At 45.9% G+C, this 22,057-nt stretch overlaps 1 protein-coding gene across 3 annotated transcripts in view; it reads left to right on the top strand.

The window, feature by feature from the left end:
• Positions 1-22,057, top strand: part of LOC138249674 (transient receptor potential cation channel subfamily M member 2-like) — a 519,042-nt gene that overhangs the window by 20,825 nt on the left and 476,160 nt on the right. Inside the window, exon 1 of one of the 3 annotated variants that reach the window (XM_069203637.1) lies at positions 11,288-12,207. The exons of the other annotated variants lie outside the window; for them this stretch is intronic. The gene's annotated coding sequence lies outside the window, so the exon portion shown is untranslated. Of the gene's footprint in view, positions 1-11,287; positions 12,208-22,057 lie in introns of those variants that run through there. 3 annotated transcript variants of the gene reach the window in all.

Genomic DNA, 22,057 nt, shown 5'->3' with positions numbered 1-22,057 from the left:
CTTCCTAGTAAAGCAGACTATAGCGAGACCAGCGGCATTTGTCAAGTGGTGTCATAAGTTGCGGCAAGCCCCTAATGGGACGCTGGCCAAACTAGTATGACACAAAATCAACCTAGAAAGAGGCAAAGTAACTATAAGGAATACCTGGAAATAGGCCTTAAGCGGCTAGATCTTGCAGATGCCTAGGACCTGTCACAGTCCTGTCCAGCATTTAAGAAGGTGGTGAACAAATCAAGCAAATTGCTCAGCTGGCTAGAAGACAAGGAGGAACTGGCCAAAAGGTTGCACGGCTGATTAGTCCTTAAATCGTATACTGTGCACAGGGAATAATTATTACTGGCCACGCCATATGCCCTGAGAATTAAACAACATTTTTTAAAATTAAGGTTAGGGGATATGCCCACGCTCGATTTTCAACCCAAATGGAAGAATGAGACACAAAGTGGCAACCAGGAATGTGGTCTATGCCACTTGGCCGTAGATACATTGGAGCATGTGGTTTGTATCTCCCCCGCCTTGGTGACTCAAAGGAAAAAAAAATTGAAGAATGAATTTAACAATCTAGGGCTCAGAACATGTAGACATGCCTTAATTGAAGCACTTGATCCCAGACGCGATATTCTAAACATTAGGCTGGTCCAATTTTTGGAAACTCTTATCTCACTCACCTCTGTCTCCCCCAGAATCTTAAGAACGGTGTAGGGATCGTGTGCTAGCACAATTTTATCAATGGCTCTTTGAAGAGTCTGGAGCTAGGAATCATGTACAGAAGTACCCAGCCATGTTTTTAAAATATAAAACAGGTTATCCATCTGTACATCTACAAACAGTCATATGAGGGGTTCACGGGACGCATATGTTGTTGTAATTAAGATTGTAATTATGTTTTCGCACTCATAAACAGCCACCCGAGGGGTTTATGCACCCATGGTATAGACTTTGCCCTCTTATTATTTAATTATAATTTGAATCTATGTTTTATATGTCTAAATCAAATGAGGAGTGTGTGTATTATGTATTATCAAAGGTTATAATGTTTTTGTATCTTTCCACGGTGAGGGACAGATTCTACAGTTTTATGGTTTTTATTAACTAATAAACTAAATTTTGACTGACTTGTGTGTTCTAGGAAAGTTACTGTGATTTACTTCTACTTTCCTGGGCTCTGAGGTGGGTTCTATTACTTACCTTTGGTGTTTTCTAATACTCCTAGCGCACCTCTACACACTACACTTGCATAGGTGGGAAACTGACATTTGCATTCCATTTTTTTAGTATATGATTTGTGTTCCCCCAGGCCCATTTCTAACTAGTATGATTTTCACTTATTGCACTGTTTTCTAACTATTTTATTGCCTATTTTTGGATATTAGTGTATATAATGTGTGTATTAACACAAAATACAACAAAAATTGTGGCTGTGTGTAGATGGTGCGCACATCCAGGCATAAGCTAGGATATACGTATAGAGTCCATGGTAATAAAGTCTCTTATTGCAGGAAGGAGTGCTCAAGTGGTTATAGCACCCAGGCACAGGGCGCAAAACCTGTCACCTTGTAATTCGTACAGAGAAGAAGAACCACGGCACATCGCAGATACATGAAAATATAAATGTATTCCTCTGTGTTGTCTCAGGAAACACTTCACCTGACCCAATAATACACAATGGGCGTGGTGTCAAGAAGCCAATATCAATCTCATGTTTGAAGAAGAGCAACAGCCGACACGTGTTTCGTCAAAATTGACTTTTTCAAGGCTCCAACTTGTGGAAGTATCAAGTTGTACTATTAAATTCCAAAGGTCAATGATGAGTGGAAAAGTTTTGCCATAGCATGAACTACAAAGGAAATCCGATGACCATAATAAGCCTCGGTCACATCTTCATTACTGTGTGGAGTATGTGTGTGCAACGCCAGCACAGACTTCTCCTAGAGGAGAAACAGGTCCATTGCAGATGGATTAGCATTCCGCTGTCGTTCGTGTGAACTGTGCACATTCTACTGCACCATCAGAGAAGGAAAGAGAATGTCAGAGGGAGTAAGGGAAGTCTGTGCTGGCGTTGCACACACCTACCCCACACAGTAATGAAGTGGCAGCGGAGGTGGAAGACAGTTCAGATATCTGGCCAGTGGCAGGGGCCCACTGGTGTGAGACTGCCTCCCTCATAATGTTGCCCATGTCTGCCAGCACCCCTGCAATGGAGAAAAGAGGGGTGGTCTTGATGGCCTGCAAGTCCTCCCTGATCCCCTGGTACTGTCCCTCCTGCAGCCGCATTTTCTCCTGCACTTTGTCCATGATCTGGTCCAGTGTATCCTGGGAATGTTGATAGGCTCCCAGGATCTCGGTCAGTGCCTCCTGGTGAGTCGGTTCCCTGGTCCTGTCCTCCCCCTGGCATACAGCACTCCTCCCAGTTTCCCTCTTGGCCTGTGCCTCTGTCCCCTGAACCGTGTGCCCACTGCCACTGACCCCTGATTGTCTTGGGTATGAGGTGTGCCCTGTGGTCCCTGTAGTGGTGGACACACTGCTGATCAACGTGTCCTGGGGACAGAGGTATGGGTACGCTGGGTGGGTGCTATGGTGGTGTTTCCAGAAGGGGGAGGCTCTGTGGTGGTGTGTGACTGTGGCTGGGTAATTGACTGTCCAGAGGTCCCTGATGGGCCAGGTTGGTCATCCAGATCCAGGCGACCAGAGTTGCTGTCATCACTGTGGGCCTCTTCAGTTGGTGGACTGGATAGCGCTGGCACCTCCACACCGCTGACATTGGCTGGGATACCTGTGGGGATGTAAATGCCGTGTTATTGTTTCTGTGTGTGACATATTGTGCATCAGTGGATTGTCCTCTTTGGTTGTATTTGCCCTGGCAGCTTTAACTTGTGTAAGTTGGCATATGGTGGGCTAGCTGATTCTCTCTAGTGTGCATGCTTTGGTGATATGTGTCTATGCAGGGCTGTGAGTGATGTCCATGCACTGGTGGCGCATGCAGGGCTTGGCATTGTGAATGGGTGGGATGTGATGGTGGGGTGTGTGGAAGGCGGTGGAGTGATGGGAGTGAGAGTGATGGTATGTGATGGCATGCAGGCAGGGGGGGTAGTAGTAATATGAAGTTGACTTATCAGAATCCAGTCCTCCTGCTACTCCGGCCAGGCCCTCAGGATGCATGACTGCCAAGACTTGCTCCTCCCATGTTGTTAGTTGTGATGAAGGAGGTGGGGGTCCACCACCAGTCCTCGGTCCAGCAAGTTGGTATCTTGCTGCTATGGAACACACCTTCCCCTGTAGGTCATTCCACCTCTTCCTGATGTTGTCCCTTGTTCATGGATGCTGTCCCACAGCGTTGACTTTGTCCATGATCCTCCGCCATAGCTCCATCTTCCTAGCAATGGATATCTGCTGCACCTGTGCTCTAAATAGCTTTGGCTCTACCCTGATGATTTCCTCCACCATGGCCCTTAGCTCCCCCTCTGAGAATCTGTGGTGCCATGGTTGTTGTGTGAGGTGTGTAGGTGAGGGTGTGTAGGGTGATGTGTTGGGGTGTGTGATGTTGGGTGCGTGGTTTGTGTAGAGGTGTAGGTGGTGTGTATCTTTGGGTTTGTCTGTAGTCATGGTGTCTGTCTCTTGCCTTTTTTTAGTGTTCGTAAAGGGTTGTGGGTAATGAGGGTGTGTGTTTTATAGTGTTGTGGGTGTGGGTTTTGTATGGGTGTCAGGTGTGTGTTATTCAAATTGACCAATGTAATGTTGTTTTGTATGTGTGTGTGTATTTTGAGCGCAACAGTATGTACCGCCAATGGTTTACCGCCCTTGAATGTCCGCCATGGTGATTCGTGGGCCATAATGTGATGGGCGTTGTTCTGTTGGCGTAATGGTGTCGGTTTGGATACCGCCAGTTTATCACTGACCTTTGGTGTGGAGGATTTGTGTGTGTGGCTGAATAGTGACGGATTGGTGTGTTTGTGTCATAATATGGTGAATGGATATCCGTGGCGGCGGCGGTATGTTGGCGGAGGTCAGCATTGCGGCAAGTGGGATTTACCGCCAATGTCATAATGAGGGCCTAAGTGTGACTACAGTGGTATTACATGAGCTATGCAGGTCTCCTAGATAAGCCTTGGCTGCTCATCCACAGCTACCTCTAGAGAGCCTGACTTCTAGAAACTGCCTACACTACACTAATAAGGGATAACCGGACCTGGTATAAGGTGTAAGTACCATAAGTACCCACCACACACAGGCCAGCCTCTTACAACCATTTAGTAACTTTCCGACGTAAAATACCACAAATTAACACACCTCATAGCACCTTACATACATACATATATCAACCATAGAGCAAACTCAGTTTTGAAGACTTAGAAACAGAACTAACAGCCAACACAGATCTAAACACAATAAATTCTGTCCCAAAACTGTCTGAGTGGCTACAGGAAGCTTTTGGATATTCTAATACCACTCTGAAAAACCAAGCAGGACAAAATAAAACCAATACTTAGGAGAAACACAGATCTTAAAAATATAAAGCAACAAATCAGAAGGCTGCAACGGACCTGGCACAAAAAACATTCAAGACAAACTTAAGCTACGCAAACCTAATCAGAATATACAAATCATCAATCAAAAAAGCTAAAAAAAGGTACTACTCAGGCAGAATTCAAAATATTAAATCTGCAACTAAAACATTTTGTACAATTCTCAATGAATTTCGAAAACCTAAATACATGGAAGGAAGTCATCCCACTACTCAAGATTTCACAAACAAACTGTCAATTCATTAAACAGCCAAAGTAGACACATTGGACTCCTATTTAAAACAGAAGAAAGCCATCAACACCAACACGTTTCCTAAAATCCCCTCCAAGAGTAAACCAACCCAGCCTCTCCACTCCTTCAAACAAAAATCACAATATGAATTTATGGATTTGGTCAAAAGAAGCAGGCCTTCCAGCTGCCCTTCTGACCCTTGTCCATCACACATCTTTAAGGACATTCTTTTATCTACTTTTGCTGCCGCACCTGTAAGAAGAATCATCAATAACTCTTTAACTACCAGAACTTTTACTGAAAACCTGAAAAAGGCATACATATGACCACTTTTAAAGAGAATAAACCTAGACCCGCATGACCCCAAGAACTACAGACCAATTACAAATGGACCCTTCCTGGGCAAACTGATAGAAAGAGCATAATTCGCCCAAATGTCACAATTCATTGAAGGCAACTTCATGTTTTCAGGCTACCAAACTGGATTCTGCCTAGGAAGACGCAGTAAATCGTTGCTTATAGGAAACTGGGATGATCTTAAAAGCATAGTTGACCGCAGTGGAGTTGCTGCACTACTTCTCTTGGACCTCTCAAGTGCCTTTGATACGGTTGACCATAACACCTTAAGTCAAAGACTCCATAAAGCCAGCATAGAAGTGACTGTTCTTGACTGGCTTCCTTTCTACCTTCAAAACAGAACTAATATTATCTATTCTCCCCCCTTCTCGTCCAAACCCTACCTCACAAAAGCAGAGGTCCTCAAAGGGGACCAGAATTGATCAATGATTTTCAACTCACATGCTACAACTGTGCAGATGACACACAAATACTACTTAAATTGGAATGCCCCAAAGACATTGAAAACTCACAAATCTTCAGTTGCCTCAGAGCTGTTGATCAGTGGATGACTTGGAGCCATCTCAAACTGAATGATTCCAAAATGGAAATACCCACATGTGGTGACTGTGCACCTGGCCTGACGATCTAGGGCCACCTCCTCAAGTATCCAACAAAGCTAAAAACCTTGGAATTAGCATTGGCTCCAAGTTAACAATTAAGGCCCAAGTGGACAAATTAGCACGATCAAACTTCATCACCTTGAAGACTCTGCAACGGATCTTGCCTCACCTCGGATTACCACACTAGGTGCAGGCTACTATCTCTCTTGTAATATCTAAACTGTATTATGCCAATGGCCTCTACCATGGATCATCCTATCTATTATGAAAAAACTACAATCTATTCAGAACTCCGCTGCCAGGCTACTATTACATATAAAGCCACAGGCCCACATCTCCCCTGCCTTGAGAGCACTACACTGGTTACCGTTTACCAGACGATCCACAAAGCTATACACAGAACAGGACTGCTTTTCATCAGAAACAAAATAACCAAATACTTTCAGCAAAGAAACCTCCGCTCAAGATTGGTACCCCACCTTAGAACACCACCATACAAGAAAAAGACAATAGGTGGTACATCCTTCTCAGTTCAAGCAGACAAACTATGGAATTTATTACCCCCAAATATAAGATCCACAGATAACTATCTTGTCTTCAGAAGCCCACTCAAGGGTTGGCTCTTTCCTTCATAACCACCATATTCAAACAGCAATGGACTGCATATGCCTGTGTCGATAAATATTTATAATCTGATTATGTGAATATTCTAGAAATGTATAGTTCTTTAAAAAATATGTATTGTTAATATTTCATTCTAATAAATTATACACATACTCTTTAAGCCTGTTTAACAAATGTATGTTTACTCACAGTTAACTATATATATATATATATATATATATATATATATATATATATATATATATATATATATATATATATATATATATATATATGTGTTTGTGTGTGTACATGCCTGTATGAATATACATGTGTGTATATACATATATATGTGTTAGACCTGACAGTCTTAGCGTGGTCACCCCTAACTTTTTGCCTTCCTCCCTCCACTTTTTAGATACTGGTTTTGCTGGTTTTTAGACTCTGCACACTTTACCATTGCTATCCAGTGCTAAAGTGCGTATGCTCTCTCCCTTTAAACATCGTAACATTGGATCATACCCAATTGGATTATTTAATTTACTTATAAGTCCCTAGTAAAGTGCACTATGTGTGCCCAGGGCCTGTAGATTAAATGCTACTGGTGGGCCTGCAGCACTGATTGTGCCACCCACTTAAGTAGCTCCTTAACCTTGTCTCAGGCCAGCCATTGCAAGGCCTGTGTGTGCAGTTTCACTGCCAATTCGACTTGGCATTTAAAAGTGCTTGCCAAGTCTGAAAGTCCCCTTTTTCTGCATATACGACACCCCTAAGGTATGCCCTAGGTAACCCATAGGGCAGTGTGCTGGCAAAAGGCAGGACATGTACCTGTGTAGTTTACATGTCATTGTAGTGTAAAACTTGTAAATTCGTTTTTACACTGCTGTGAGGCCTGCTCTCTTCATAGACTAACATTAGGGCTGCCCTCATACATTGTTTGAGTGGTAGCTGCTGTTCTGAAAGGAGTAAGAAGGTCATATTTAGTATGGCCAGAATGGTGATACAAAATCCTGCTGACTGGTGAAGTTGGATTTAATATTACCATTTTTGAATGCCACTTTTAGAAAGTGAGCATTTCTCTGTACTTAAATCCTTCTGTGCCTTACAATCCAAGACTGGCTATGTCTAGTTGACAGCTCCCTTGTGCATTCTCTCAGACACACCCCAAACACAGGATAATCAGCCCCACTTGCATACATCTCCATTTTGAATGGGTCTTCCTGGGCTGGGAGGGTAGAGGGCCTGACACTTACATGTCAAAGGACAGTAGCCTGTCCTCACACAAAGGACTGCCACACCCCCTACTGGGACTCTGGCAGACAGGATTGAACTGAACGTGGACCTGATGCGCTTCTAAGCCACTCTTTAAAGTCTCCCCCACTTCAAAGGCACATTTGGGTATTTAAACAGGGCCTCTGCCCCTACCAACTCAGACACTTCTTGGAGAAGAAACTTGAACCAGAACCTGTATCTTGCCAAGAAGAACTGCCTGGCTGCCCAAAGGACTCACCTGTCTGTTTTCTGTGAAGGACTTCTGCCTTGCTGTTGCCCTGCTGCCTTGCTGCTGTCTGGCTGTGCTGAAGAAGTGCTGTCTAAGGGCTTGGATAGAGCTTGCCTCCTGTTCCCTGAAGTCTCAGGACCAAAAAGACTTAATCTCTACAAGAAGGACTCCTTGTGCGGCAAAATTCGATGCACAGCCTGCCAGAAACGATGCACAGTCTGCACTGCGGTGAAAAATTCACCGCACGCCAAAGGAGAACGACGCAGCCCCAGCGTAGCGACCGGATATTCGACGCACAGCCCACCAGATCGACGCACAGCCGAACCGGAACAACGCAGCCCGACTTCCAGAGAGAAATCGACGCAGCACCTGCCGTGCGGTAGAACATTTGACGCAACACCCACCGAATCGACGCAGCTCCGGTGACTTTGTCCTGCCAGTGCAGGAAATCCACGCATCGTCCCCAGGGTGTCTGAAAACCCTGCAACCCGAAGAGGATCCACAACTGAGTGCCGGATGCAGCCGTCCCTGCAAGAAAATGAAACGACGCATTGCTGTGTGCGGCCCGAGAAATAGACGCACACCCCCTTTGTTTCCACGCATCTCCTCCTCTGCAGTTCTTTGTGGAGATTTTGCATGCGAACCAGGTACTTTGTGCTTGAAAGAGACTTTGGGCCTCATTACGACCCTGGTGGCCGGCGGTAAGCTGGAGGTAACACCGCCAACAGGCTGGCGGTGTTACACCAGCTATTGTGACCGTGACGCATTAGCCACGGCCATACCACCGGCCCCTACAACATATCGCCAGGCTTCTGCCTGGCGGTCATAATCCCTAACTGCTAGCCTGTCCACGGCGGTAAACACCGCCATGGAAAGGCTGGTAGTAAGGGGGATTTGGGGTGCCCCTGGGGTCCCCTGCACTGTCATGCACTTGGCATGGGTAGTGCAAGGGCCCCCAGGCACAGCCCCATCACGCATTTCACTGCCCGAATTTCGGGCAGTGAAATGCGTGACGGGTGCTACTGCACCCACTGCACATCAACATTGCCGCCGGCTCTATTACGAGCCGGCTGCAGTTTTGATGTGACTTTTCCGCTGGCCCAGTAGACGGAAACACTGTTACCGTCCGCTGGCCCAGCGGTAAAGTCATAATAGGGAGCCAGATATACCGCCAGCGCTATACTGGCGCCCGCAGTTTTGCCGAAGTTGTAATGAGGGCCTTTGCTTGCTTTTAAAAGACTTAAGACACTTTATATCACTTTTAAAGTGATATCTCAACATATACTTATTGCATTTTAATCGTTGTGACCTGCATTTATCCAGATACATATTAGATATTTTTCTCAACAATGTGTGACATCTTTTTGTGGAGCTAAATGGTGTTATTGTATGATTTATTGCCCAAATACTTTACACATTGCCTTCTAAGTTAAGCCTGACTGCTCAGTGCCAAGCTACCAGAGGGTGGACACAGGATAATTTGGATTGTGTGTGACTTACCTTGACTAGAGTGAGAGTCCTTGCTTGGACAGGGGGTATCCTGACTGCCAACCAAAGACCCCATTTCTAACAATATGTGTATATTATTCTATCCTTAACATGTTCATAGGTCATTGCATAGCCCCTAGATAAGTTGTTATATTAGGTACTTATGAATCCCTGCTTTCTTTTTTATATCACAATGAGCAAATGTTATTTTAACTATTTTACAGCAAGCGTTTCACTATTGAAAAATTGAGGAAAGATAATGTTATAAAAGTACACTTATTAATATACTTCAAATATTACAAATCGTGAAAGTCTGTGTTTATACAATACAGCTTTACTTCTTTATTATTATACCCATTATTATATTCCTTGCACATATATTCCCTTCCCTTTGCATATCTATTTATTTATTACGTTAGTCCTACTGTAAAAAAGAGAAAGAGAAACATAAAATTCAAAAAATGAATAAATAAAAAAAATAAAAAATAAAAAAATGTATATTTTACTCTCTTGTAAGCTTTGCTCTGTCTCCCCATCACTCTATGTCTCTGTCAATCTATTCTCTATCCCCACTCTGACTCATCCTAAACTCATTCTACTACTTTGATCTCCAAAATAACCCTGCCTAAGCTCTTCCCTCCTCTTCCGCATGTAGCTCACCCCAAATCTTCACCTTCCTACTATGATCTCCCAAACAACCCTACTAAATTCTCCCTATTTATCTCACCTTGACTCATCCAAAACTCCTTTTGCTACTATGATCTCCCTAACCCTTTCCACAGACTCTTCCCTCCTCCATCTCTCCCTTATTCATCCCAAGCCTCATCCTATTACTTGAAACTCCCAATGAACACTTCTGGATTCTTCCCTCCTCTATCCCGTCATTACTCTAGTCAATCCATACTCACATATTTCCCAATCAGATTAACTCATACTAATACTGTACTCACATTTCCCTATACTAATACACCACTAATTCCTCGTGGGTTGCGGAGTAGCGTGGTACTTTCTGAAAAGCGCTTCGATGCCTCGTCAGGGGTAGGAAGCTCTATATAAATACAATTACAATGTTAGAAGGGTTACAATTTATGAACTGCAAGTAACAAAAGGATCTCTGTGATAAAGGCAGTAACCCACGTACCCATTTACATAAAATAAAAATCTGAATTGTGTTACATGATATGCTTTGCAAGAGACATATGAACCCTGTATGCTACTTTTATTCAAAACTGGGACTAGAAAAAACACAGACCTCCAGCAAATACATTAACCTTCTGAGTTATTTTACCATTATTATCATTCCATAAGATTTACTGGGCACACAGATATCTCTGCAGCAGGTGCCTAAACCCATAAGATTTTTTTAATGCAGCTGTGCAACCAAGTAAGCAGAACAGATGTACTGCCACATTTCTCCTTGTTCCCAATTTCTTTGTGGCAGGGTTAAAATAAATGTGTAAATTGAGGCCCAGATTTTGCGTTACTTTTTTTGGCAAAACCTCAATGCAAAATCTAATTTGTTAAATATTATAGTGTGCTCGAATGTGCTCATGATAGGCCTGCTAAACATATGTGTGAGGTCTTAAGATCTGATGATACTTCCTGTGAAGTCGTGGGTTGTGATGCCACGTGTGATGTCACATGTCGTGATGTCACACGTCATGCTGTCACTTTCAAACTGCCTAACTTGGTTGGTGCCCCACTTCTTTTTTCGTGCCCTGCCAGCATAATAGTTGCCGCATATTTTGTTCATTTCAGACCTAATATTGACCCCCGCACTCAGGATCACAGCCCCATACTTTAATGCACGTGCACCGCCGTGTTACGCTCTGCCGTCGCCAGGCGCTGTAATTACAGCCCAGCCCGGGCTCTGCCAGGAGGGGAGGTGGAGGCCTCTCGCACGGGGCGGATCAAGGCGAGGCCCGGGCTGAATACCTCGGCGCACACCCACCTCCTGCGATGAAAAATGACCCTAGTAACTGCCGTTTGTTGCGTCTCGTACAATGGCTTCAAGGAGCTGTCTCTCTCTCCCTCCCTTCCCCTGCTGTCACCTGTGCGGAGCAGAGTCGGCCGAGCACCTCTGAGACCCCACTCTCCGCTGTTCAATTGTGCACAGGCACCTGTGAAAGGACAACCTCCCGTCTACACCTGTGGAAGAACAACCCCCCGTCTACACCTGTGGAAGAACAACCCCCCGTCTACACCTGTGAGACACAACTCTCCGCTCCTCACCTGTGCACAGGCAGCGGGAGGCGCACTCCTGTGTCAGAATACATCCTACCTGGCCTCTCACCCCTGCAAACCTGTGTCAGACATCACCTGCGAAAGGACAACCTCCCATCACCTGTGAAAGAACACTCTCCGCTGCTGACCTGTGCACAGGCAGAGGGAGGCGCACACCTGTGTCAGAATACATCCTACCTGGCCTCTCTCCACTGCAAACCTGTGTCAGACATCACCTGTGAAATAACAGCCTCCCGTCTACACTTTTGGAAGAACAACCTCCCGTCTTCACCTGTGAAAGGACAGGCACCTGTGAATATACACCCTCCTGTGTGCACCTGTGAAAGGACACTCTCACGTCTTCCCTGTTGAAAGGACACCCTCCTCTGTTCACCTGTGAAAGGACACCCTCCTCTGTTCACCTGTGAAAGGACACCCTCCTCTGTTCACCTGTGAAGAATCACACTCCCGTCTTCACCTGTGAAAGGACACCCTCCTCTGTTCACCACCCTCCTCCGTTCACCTGTGAAGAATCACACTCCCTTCTTCACCTGTGAAAGGACCCCTCCGTTCTTCATTTGTGACAGCCAGCCTGCAGAGGATGAACGGCATTTGAGCTCCCAGAAGTCTTCGGTGCGCCTGCAGGACGGTCTCGTGTTTCACTCTCTCCCATCCCAGGTGACAGCCTCCCCGCTCTCTCACTGTTCTGCGTTTCTTAGGAGCTGCAATCTAGTGGGGCTCTCTCTTTAATCTGTGCTCAAAGGTTTCAGCTCCCATGTTATCTCATGACTCTGAAACCTGAAAAGCGCTGGACTCCTGCGTCTCTTCACAGGGCCCTGGCGTTTTCTAGGTGCTGCTCTCCTGTGTGTTAACTCATGGTTCTGAAGTCTCACTGGTGCTGCTCTCCAGTGTGTTAACTCATGGTTCTGTCGTCTCACTGGTGCTGCTCTCCTGTGTGTTAACTCACGGTTCTGAAGTCTCATCAGTGCTGCTCTCCTGTGTGTTAGCTCATGTTTCTGAAGTCTCACTGGTGCTGCTCTCCAGTGTGTTTACTCCTGGTTCTGAAGTCTCACCGGTGCTGCTCTCCTGTGTGTTAACTCACGGTTCTGAAGTCTCACCGGTGCTGCTCTCCTGTGTGTTAACTCACGGTTCTGAAGTCTCACCGGTGCTGCTCTCCAGTGTGTTTACTCCTGGTTCTGAAGTCTCACCGGTGCTGCTCTCCTGTGTGTTAACTCATGGTTCTGAAGTCTCACCGGTGCTGCTCTCCTGTGTGTTAGCTCACGGTTCTGTCGTCTCACTGGTGCTGCTCTCCTGTGTGTTAACTCATGGTTCTGAAGTCTCACCAGTGCTGCTATCCGGTGTGTTAGCTCACGGTTCTGTCGTCTCACTGGTGCTGCTCTCCTTTGTGTTAACTCATGGTTCTGAAGTCTCACCGGTGCTGCTCTCCTGTGTGTTAGCTCACGGTTCTGTCGTCTCACTGGTGCTGCTCTCCTTTGTGTTAACTCATGGTTCTGAAGTCTCACTGGTGCTGCTCTCCTGTGTGTTAACTCATGGTTCTGAAGTCTCACCAGTGCTGCTATCCGGTGTGTTAACTTCTGATTCTGTAGTCTCATCTGTGTTGCTCTCCTGTGTGTTAACTCATGGTTCTGAAGTCTCACCGGTGCTGCTATCCTGTGTGTTAACTTCTGATTCTGAAGTCTAATCAGTGCTGCTCTCCTGTGTGTTAGCTCACGGTTCTGTAGTCTCACTGGTGCTGCTGTCCTGTGTGTTAACTCATGGTTTTGAAGTTTCACTGGTACTGCTGTCCTGTGTGTTAACTCATGGTTTTGAAGTCTTACCGGTGCAGCCTTCCTGTGTGTTAAATCATGGTTCTGAAGTCTCATTGCTGCTGCTCTCCAGTGTGTTAACCCATGATTCTGAAGTCTCACTGGTGCTGCTCTCCTTTGTGTTAACTCATGGTTCTGAAGTCCCACTGGTCCTGGTCCTATGCGTTTTAACTCATGGTTTTGAAGTCTCACCAGTGCTGTTGTTGTGTGTGCTAACTCATGTTTCTGAAGTCTCACTGGTGCTGGTCTTCTGTTAACTCAAGGTTCTGAAGTCTTACTGGTGCTGCTCTTCTGCTAACTCATGGTTCTGAAGTCTCACTGGTGTTGCTCTTATCATGTTTTTGAGGTTGAACCTGTGCTGCTCTCCTCATGATTTTGGGGTTTAACCCGTGCTGCTCTCCTCATGGTTATGAGGTTTCACCTGTGCTGCTCTCCAGTGTGTTAACTCATGGTTCTGAAGTCTCACCGGTGCTCCTCTCCTATGTGTTAACTCATGGTTCTGAAGTCTCACTGGTACTGCTCTCCTGTTTGATAACTCCTGATTTTGAAGTCTCACAGGTGCTGCTCTCCGGCGTGTTAACTCACGGTTCTGAAGTCTCACCGGTGCTGCTCTCCAGTGTGTTAACTCACAGTTATGAAGTCTCACTGGTGCTGCTCTCCTGTTTGTTAACTCCTGGTTTTGGAGTCTCACTGGTGCTGCTCTCCAGTGTGTTAACTCATGTTTCTGAATTCTCACCGGTCCCGCTCTCCCGTTTATTAACTCCTTGTTCTGAAGTCTCAGTGGTGCTGCTCTCCGGTGTGTTAACTCATGGTTCTGAAGTCTCACCGGTGCTGCTCTCCTGTGTGTTAGCTCATGGTTCTGAAGTCTCATCAGTGCTGCTCTCCTGTGTGTTTACTCCTGGTTCTGAAGTCTCACTGGTGCTGCTGTCCGGTGTGTTAACTCATGGTTCTGAAGTCTCACTGGTGCTGCTCTTCTGTGTGTTGTCCTGTATTCTATCCTGTTTCCTGTCCCATCTGCTCTATTCTGTGTCCTATCCTCTCTACTCTATCCTCTGTCCTATCCTCTCTCCTTCTCCAAGGATTCCATCCTGTGCCCTATCCATTTCATTCTATCATGTGCCTCACAAAGGCTCCATATTGTAACCCATCTTCTTTACTCTACCTTGTGTCCTGTTCTCTCTATTCTGTATCCTATTTTTGTATCTCCCCCAAGGACCACATTTTGTGGTCCATCCCCTCTTCTGCAGCCTGTGTCCTATCCTCTCCCTCCATCATGGAAACCTCTACCCTGGAGGTTACCTTCTCACTTCTTCAATACTGACTTAATTCTGTGTTTCATCCCCTCTCCTCTCGCAAAAGCTCTAGTTTGTGTCCCATCACCTCTGTCCATGTGTCCTTTCCATTCTGTGCCCTATGCGTTTCTCTGCCCTTAAGTACTATGTCCTGTGGCATTTTATCCCTACTATATTCTGTGTCCTGTCCTCTGTATTTGATTCTGTATCCTGTCCTCTCTCCTTCCCAAGGGCTCTTCCCTGTATTTCATTCTTTCTCTGTCACCGATCACTCTAACTATTGTCTTATCCTCCCTACTGTCTCCTGTATTGTGTCCTCCCTATCCTGTGTGGTATCCTCTATCTCTCCCCTAGGACACTCTCCTGTGTTCTGTCCTCCCTATTCTGTGACTTAGTCTGTCTATGATGTGTCTTGTCCGTGTGATCCTGTGTCCTATCCTTTCACTTTAGATTGTGCCCTATACTTTTTTCTTTCCCAAGGACTCTATCCTGTGTTAAAACCTTTCCCTTCCTCCCCAAAACTCTATCATGTATCCTCTGTCCTGTTTAATGTCCTCTCTACTCTATCCTGTGTCTTGTCATTTGGATCCCGTGTCCTATCTCCTCTCCATTCCCAAAGTCTGTATCCTGTGTACAGCCGAGTCCTCTACTCCATCCTGTATCTATCCTCTCTATTCTATCCTGTGTCATATCATCTCTGCTCTATCCTGTGTCCGACCCTATAAATCCTGTGTCCTATGCTCTCTATCATGTGTCCTACCATCTCTGTCCTGTCTTCTGTCCTTCTTCCTTATTTAGGGACTCTATCCTGTGTCCTACCATCTCTGCTCTATCCTGTGTCCTGCCATATAAATCTTGTGCCCTATGATCTCTAATTTATTGTGTGTCCTGTCCTTCCACAAGGGCTCTATCCTGTGGTTCATACTCTCCCCCGTCACCTAGGTCTCTGTCCTGTGTCCTACCTGCTTCACAGTTTCCTGTGTCCTTTCCTCTTTTCTTCTCTAGGGACTCTATCCTCTGTCCTGTCCTCTCTATCCTGTGTCCTACCCACTCTGTACTGTCTTTTATCCTGTTTCCTTTCCTACGGACTCTATCCTGTGTCCTATATTCTCTATCCTGTGACCTACTATGTCTATCCTATCCTCTATCCTCTTTCTTTCATGAGGGACTCTATCCTGTGTCCTATTCTCTCCATCCTGTGTCTTATCGTCTCTGTCCTGTGTCTTATCCTCTCTGTCATGTCCTCTATCCTCTTTCTTTCTTTAGGGATGCTATTCTGTGTCCCATCCACTACATCCTGTGTCTTATCCTCTCTGTCCTGTCCTCTGTCCTCTATCCTCTTTCCTTCATTAGGGACTCTATCCTGTGTCCTATCCTCTCTATCTTGTGTCTTATCGTCTCTGTCCTGTGTCCTATCCTCTCTGTCCTGTCCTCTATCCCCTTTCCTTCTTTAGGGATGCTATTCTGTGTCCCATCCACTATATCCCGTGTCGTATCGTCTCTGTCCTGTGTCCTATCCTCTCTGTCCTGTCCTCTATCCTCTTTCATTCTTCAGGGATGCTATTCTGTGTCCCATCCACTATATCCTGTGTCCTATCCTCTCTGTCCTGTCCTCTATCCTCTTTCCTTCATTAGGGACTCTATCCTGTGACCTATCCTCTCTATCTTGTGCCTTATCGTCTCTGTCCTGTGTCCTATCCTCTCTGTCCTGTCCTCTATCCTCTTTCCTTCTTTAGGGATGCTATTCTGTGTCCCATCCACTATATCCCATATCGTATCGTCTCTGTCCCTTGTCCTATCCTCTCTGTCCTGTCCTCTATCCTCTTTCCTATTTCAGGGATGCTATTCTGTCTCCCATCCACTATATCCTGTGTCCTGCCCTCTCTGTCCTGTCTTCTATCTCCTTTCCTTTCATGGGGACTCTATCCTGTGTCCTATCATCTCTGTCTTGAGACCCGCACGGGTGAGTAGCGCGCTTTATAAATGTTTATGATTTGATTTGATCTAGTGTCCTATCCTCTCTATCCTGTGTCCTGTTTGCTCTATCATGTTTCCTATCCTTTCTGTCTTGTCTTCTATCCTTTTTATTTTCCTAGGGACTCTATCATGTGTCATATCCTCTCTGTTCTGTGCCCCATCCACTATATCCTGCGTCCTACCCTCTCTGTCCTGTCTTCTATCCTCTTTCCTTCCTTAGGGACTCTATCCTGTGTCCTCTCCTCTCTATCCTGTCTCCCACCCTCTCTGTCCTGTCTTCTATCCTCTTTCCTTCCTTAAGGACTCTATCCTGTGTCCTCTCCTCTCTATCCTGTGCCCTACCCTCTCTGTCTTGTCTTCTATCTTCTTTCCTTCCTTAGGGACTCTATCCTGTGTTCCACCCTCTCTGTCCTGTGTCCTAGCCTCTATATTATGTGTTCTACCCTCTCCGTCCTGTCTTCTACCCTCCTTCCTTTCCTATCCTCTCTATCCTGTGTCCTCTCCTCTTTATCCTGTGCCCTACCCTCTCTGTCCTGTGTCCTACCCTCTCTGTATTGTCTTCTATCCTCCTTCCTTTCCTATCCTCTCTATCCTGTGTCCTATCCTCCCTATCCTGTGCCCTACCCTCTCTGTCCTGTGTCCTACCCTTTCTGTATTGTCTTCTATCCTCCTTCCTTTCCTATCCTCTCTATCCTGTGTCCTATCCTCTCTATCCTGTGTCCTATCCTCTCTATCATGTGTTCTACCCTCTCTGTCCTGTCCTCTTTCCTCTTTCCTTTCTTAGGGACTCTATCCAGTGTCTATCCTCTCTATCCTGTGTCCTATCCTCTCTATCCTGTGTCCTATCCTCTCTATCATGTGTTCTACCCTCTCTGTCCTGTCCTCTTTCCTTCCTTAGAGACTCTCTCCTGTGTCCTATCCTCTCTATCCCGTGTCCTGTCCTCTCTATCCTCTGTCCTATCCTCTCTATCCTGTGTCCTGTTCTCTCTATCCTGTGTCCTACCCTCTCTATCCTGACTTCTGTCCTCTTATTTTACCTAGAGACTCTATACTGTGTCCTATCCTCTCTATTCTGTGTTCTACCCTCTCAGTCCTATCTTCTATCTTCTTTCATTTCCTAGGCACTCTGTCCTGTGTCCTACACTCTCTATCCTCTGTCCTATCCTCTCAGTCCTATCTTCTATCCTCTTTCATTTCCTAGGCACTCTATCCTGTGTCCTACCCTCTCTATCATCTGTCCTATCCTCTCAGTCCTATCTTCTATCTTCTTTAATTTCCTAGGCACTCTATCCTGTGTCCTACACTCTCTATCCTGTGTCCTATCCTCTCTATCCTGACTTCTGTCCTCTTCTTTTACCTAGAGACTCTATACTGTGTCCTATCCTCTCTGTCCTGTATTCTATCCCACTTCAAGTTCCTAGGGAGTTTATCCTGTGTCCCATCCTATGTATCCTGTGTCCTATCTTCTCTACCCTGTGTTCTACCCTCTCTGTCCTGTCTTCTATCCTACTTCCTTTCCTAGGGAGTTTATCCTGTGTCCCATCCTGTGTATCCCGTGTCCTATCCTCTCTATCCTGTGACCTACCCTCTCTATCCTGTGTCCTATCCTCTCTATCTTGTGTCCTGTCCTCTCTATCCTCTGTCCTATCCTCTCAGTCCTATCTTCTATCCTCTTTCATTTCCTAGGCACTCTATCCTGTGTCCTACCCTCTCTATCCTCTGTCCTATCCTCTCAGTCCTATCTTCTATCTTCTTTAATTTCCTAGGCACTCTATCCTGTGTCGTACACTCTCTATCCTGTGTCCTATCCTCTCTATCCTGACTTCTGTCCTCTTGTTTTACCTAGAGACTCTATACTGTGTCCTATCCTCTCTATTCTGTGTTCTACCCTCTCTGTCCTGTCTTCTATCCTACTTAATGTTCCTAGGGAGTTTATCCTGTGTCCCATCCTATGTATCCTGTGTCCTATCTTCTCTACCCTGTCTTCTACCCTCTCTGTCCTGTCTTCTATCCTACTTCCTTTCCTAGGGAGTTTATCCTGTGTCCTGTCCTCTCTATCCTGTGTCCTATCCTCGCTATCCTGTGCCCTACCCTCTCTATCCTGTGTCCTATCCTCTCTATCCTGTGTCCTGTCCTCTCTATCCTCTGTCCTATCCTCTCAGTCCTATCTTCTATCCTCTTTCATTTCCTAGGCACTCTATCCTGTGTCCTACCCTCTCTATCCTCTCAGTCCTATCTTCTATCTTCTTTAATTTCCTAGGCACTCTATCCTGTGTCGTACACTCTCTATCCTGTGTCCTATCCTCTCTATCCTGACTTCTGTCCTCTTCTTTTACCTAGAGACTCTATACTGTGTCCTATCCTGTCTATTCTGTGTTCTAACCTCTCTGTCCTGTCTTCTATCCTACTTCCTTTCCTAGGGAGTTTATCCTGTGTCCCATCCTGTGTATCCTGTGTCCTATCCGCTCTATCCTGTGTCCTATCCTCTCTGTCCTGTCTTCTATCCTCCCACCCTCCTTAGGGACTCTATCCAGTGTCTATCCTCTCAATCCTGTTGCCTATCCTCTCTATCTTGTCTTCTATCTTCTTTCCTTCCTTAGGGACTCTATCCTGTGTTCCACCCTCTCTGTCCTGTGTCCTAGCCTCTATATTATGTGTTCTACCCTCTCCGTCCTGTCTTCTACCCTCCTTCCTTTCCTATCCTCTCTATCCTGTGTCCTCTCCTCTTTATCCTGTGCCCTACCCTCTCTGTCCTGTGTCCTACCCTCTCTGTATTGTCTTCTATCCTCCTTCCTTTCCTATCCTCTCTATCCTGTGTCCTATCTTCTCTATCCTGTGCCCTACCCTCTCTGTCCTGTGTCCTACCCTTTCTGTATTGTCTTCTATCCTCCTTCCTTTCCTATCCTCTCTATCCTGTGTCCTATCCTCTCTATCCTGTGTCCTATCCTCTCTATCATGTGTTCTACCCTCTCTGTCCTGTCCTCTTTCCTCTTTCCTTTCTTGGGGACTCTATCCAGTGTCTATCCTCTCTATCCTGTGTCCTATCCTCTCTATCCTGTGTCCTATCCTCTCTATCATGTGTTCTACCCTCTCTGTCCTGTTCTCTTTCCTCTTTCCTTCCTTAGAGACTCTCTCCTGTGTCCTATCCTCTCTATCCCGTGTCCTGTCCTCTCTATCCTCTGTCCTATCCTCTCTATCCTGTGTCCTGTTCTCTCTATCCTGTGTCCTACCCTCTCTATCCTGACTTCTGTCCTCTTCTTTTACCTAGAGACTCTATACTGTGTCCTATCCTCTCTATTCTGTGTTCTACCCTCTCAGTCCTATCTTCTATCTTCTTTCATTTCCTAGGCACTCTGTCCTGTGTCCTACACTCTCTATCCTCTGTCCTATCCTCTCAGTCCTATCTTCTATCCTCTTTCATTTCCTAGGCACTCTATCCTGTGTCCTACCCTCTCTATCATCTGTCCTATCCTCTCAGTCCTATCTTCTATCTTCTTTAATTTCCTAGGCACTCTATCCTGTGTCCTACACTCTCTATCCTGTGTCCTATCCTCTCTATCCTGACTTCTGTCCTCTTCTTTTACCTAGAGACTCTATACTGTGTCCTATCCTCTCTGTCCTGTATTCTATCCCACTTCATGTTCCTAGGGAGTTTATCCTGTGTCCCATCCTATGTATCCTGTGTCCTATCTTCTCTACCCTGTGTTCTACCCTCTCTGTCCTGTCTTCTATCCTACTTCCTTTCCTAGGGAGTTTATCCTGTGTCCCATCCTGTGTATCCCGTGTCCTATCCTCTCTATCCTGTGACCTACCCTCTCTATCCTGTGTCCTATCCTCTCTATCCTGTGTCCTGTCCTCTCTATCCTTTGTCCTATCCTCTCAGTCCTATCTTCTATCCTCTTTCATTTCCTAGGCACTCTATCCTGTGTCCTACCCTCTCTATCCTCTGTCCTATCCTCTCAGTCCTATCTTCTATCTTCTTTAATTTCCTAGGCACTCTATCCTGTGTCGTACACTCTCTATCCTGTGTCCTATCCTCTCTATCCTGACTTCTGTCCTCTTCTTTTACCTAGAGACTCTATACTGTGTCCTATCCTCTCTATTCTGTGTTCTACCCTCTCTGTCCTGTCTTCTATCCTACTTCCTTTCCTAGGGAGTTTATCCTGTGTCCCATTCTGTGTATCCCGTGTCCTATCCGCTCTATCCTGTGCCCTATCCTCTCTGTCCTGTCTTCTATCCTCCCACCCTCCTTAGGGACTCTATCCAGTGTCTATCCTCTCTATCCTGTGGCCTATCCTCTCTATCCTGTGTCCTATCCTCTCTATCCAGTGTCTATCCTCTCTATCCTGTGTTCTATCATCTCTATCCTGTGTCCTATAATCTCTATCCTGTGTCCTATCATCTCTATCCCGTGTCCTATCATCTCTAACCTGTGCCCTACCCTATCTGTCTTGTGTCCTATCCTCTCTATCATCTCTGTCCTGTCCTCTATCCTTAGGGACTCTATCCAGTGTTTGTCCTCTCTATCCTGTGTCCTATCCTCTCTATCCTGTGTCCTGTCCTCTCTATCCTGTGTCCTGTCCTCTCTATCCTGTGTCCTATCCTCGCTATCCTGTGCCCTACCCTCTCTATCCTGTGTCCTATCCTCTCTATCCTGTGTCCTGTCCTCTCTATCCTATCCTCTCAGTCCTATCTTCTATCCTCTTTCATTTCCTAGGCACTCTGTCCTGTGTCCTACACTCTCTATCCTGTGTCCTATCATCTCAGTCCTATCTTCTATCCCCTTTCATTTCCTAGGCACTCTATCTTGTGTTCTGTCCTCTCTATCCTCTGTCCTATCCTCTCAGTCCTATCTTCTATCTTCTTTAATTTCCTAGACACTCTATCCTGTGTCCTACACTCTCTATCCTGTGTCCTATCCTCTCTAACCTGACTTCTGTCCTCTTCCCTTACCTAGAGACTCTATACTGTGTCCTATCCTCTCTATTCTGTGTTCTACCCTCTCTGTCCTGTCTCCTATCCAACTTAATGTTCCTAGGGAGTTTATCCTGTGTCCCATCTTATGTCTCCTGTGTCCTATCTTCTCTATCCTGTGTCCTAAACACTCGGTTCTGTCTTCTATCCTACTTCCTTTCCTAGGGACTCTATCCTGTGTCCTATCCTCTCTATCCTGTGTCCTATCATCTCCATCCTTTGCCCTACCCTCTCTGTCCTATGTCCTGTTCTCTCTATCTTGTCTTCTATCCTCTTTCCTTCCTTAGGGACTCTATCCAGTGTCTATCCTCTCCATCCTGTGTCCTATCCTCTCTGTCCTGTCTGCTATTATCTTTCCTTTACCAGGAACTCTATCCTGTGTCCTATTCTCTCTATCCTGTGTCCCACCCTCTCTGTTCTGTCTTCTATCCTCTTTCCTGCCTTAGGGACTCTATCCTG

This window comes from Pleurodeles waltl, chromosome 8, assembly GCF_031143425.1.
Source record: "Pleurodeles waltl isolate 20211129_DDA chromosome 8, aPleWal1.hap1.20221129, whole genome shotgun sequence".
Classification (NCBI taxonomy): Eukaryota; Metazoa; Chordata; class Amphibia; order Caudata; family Salamandridae; genus Pleurodeles; species Pleurodeles waltl.
This window is presented reverse-complemented; position numbering and strand designations above follow the sequence as displayed.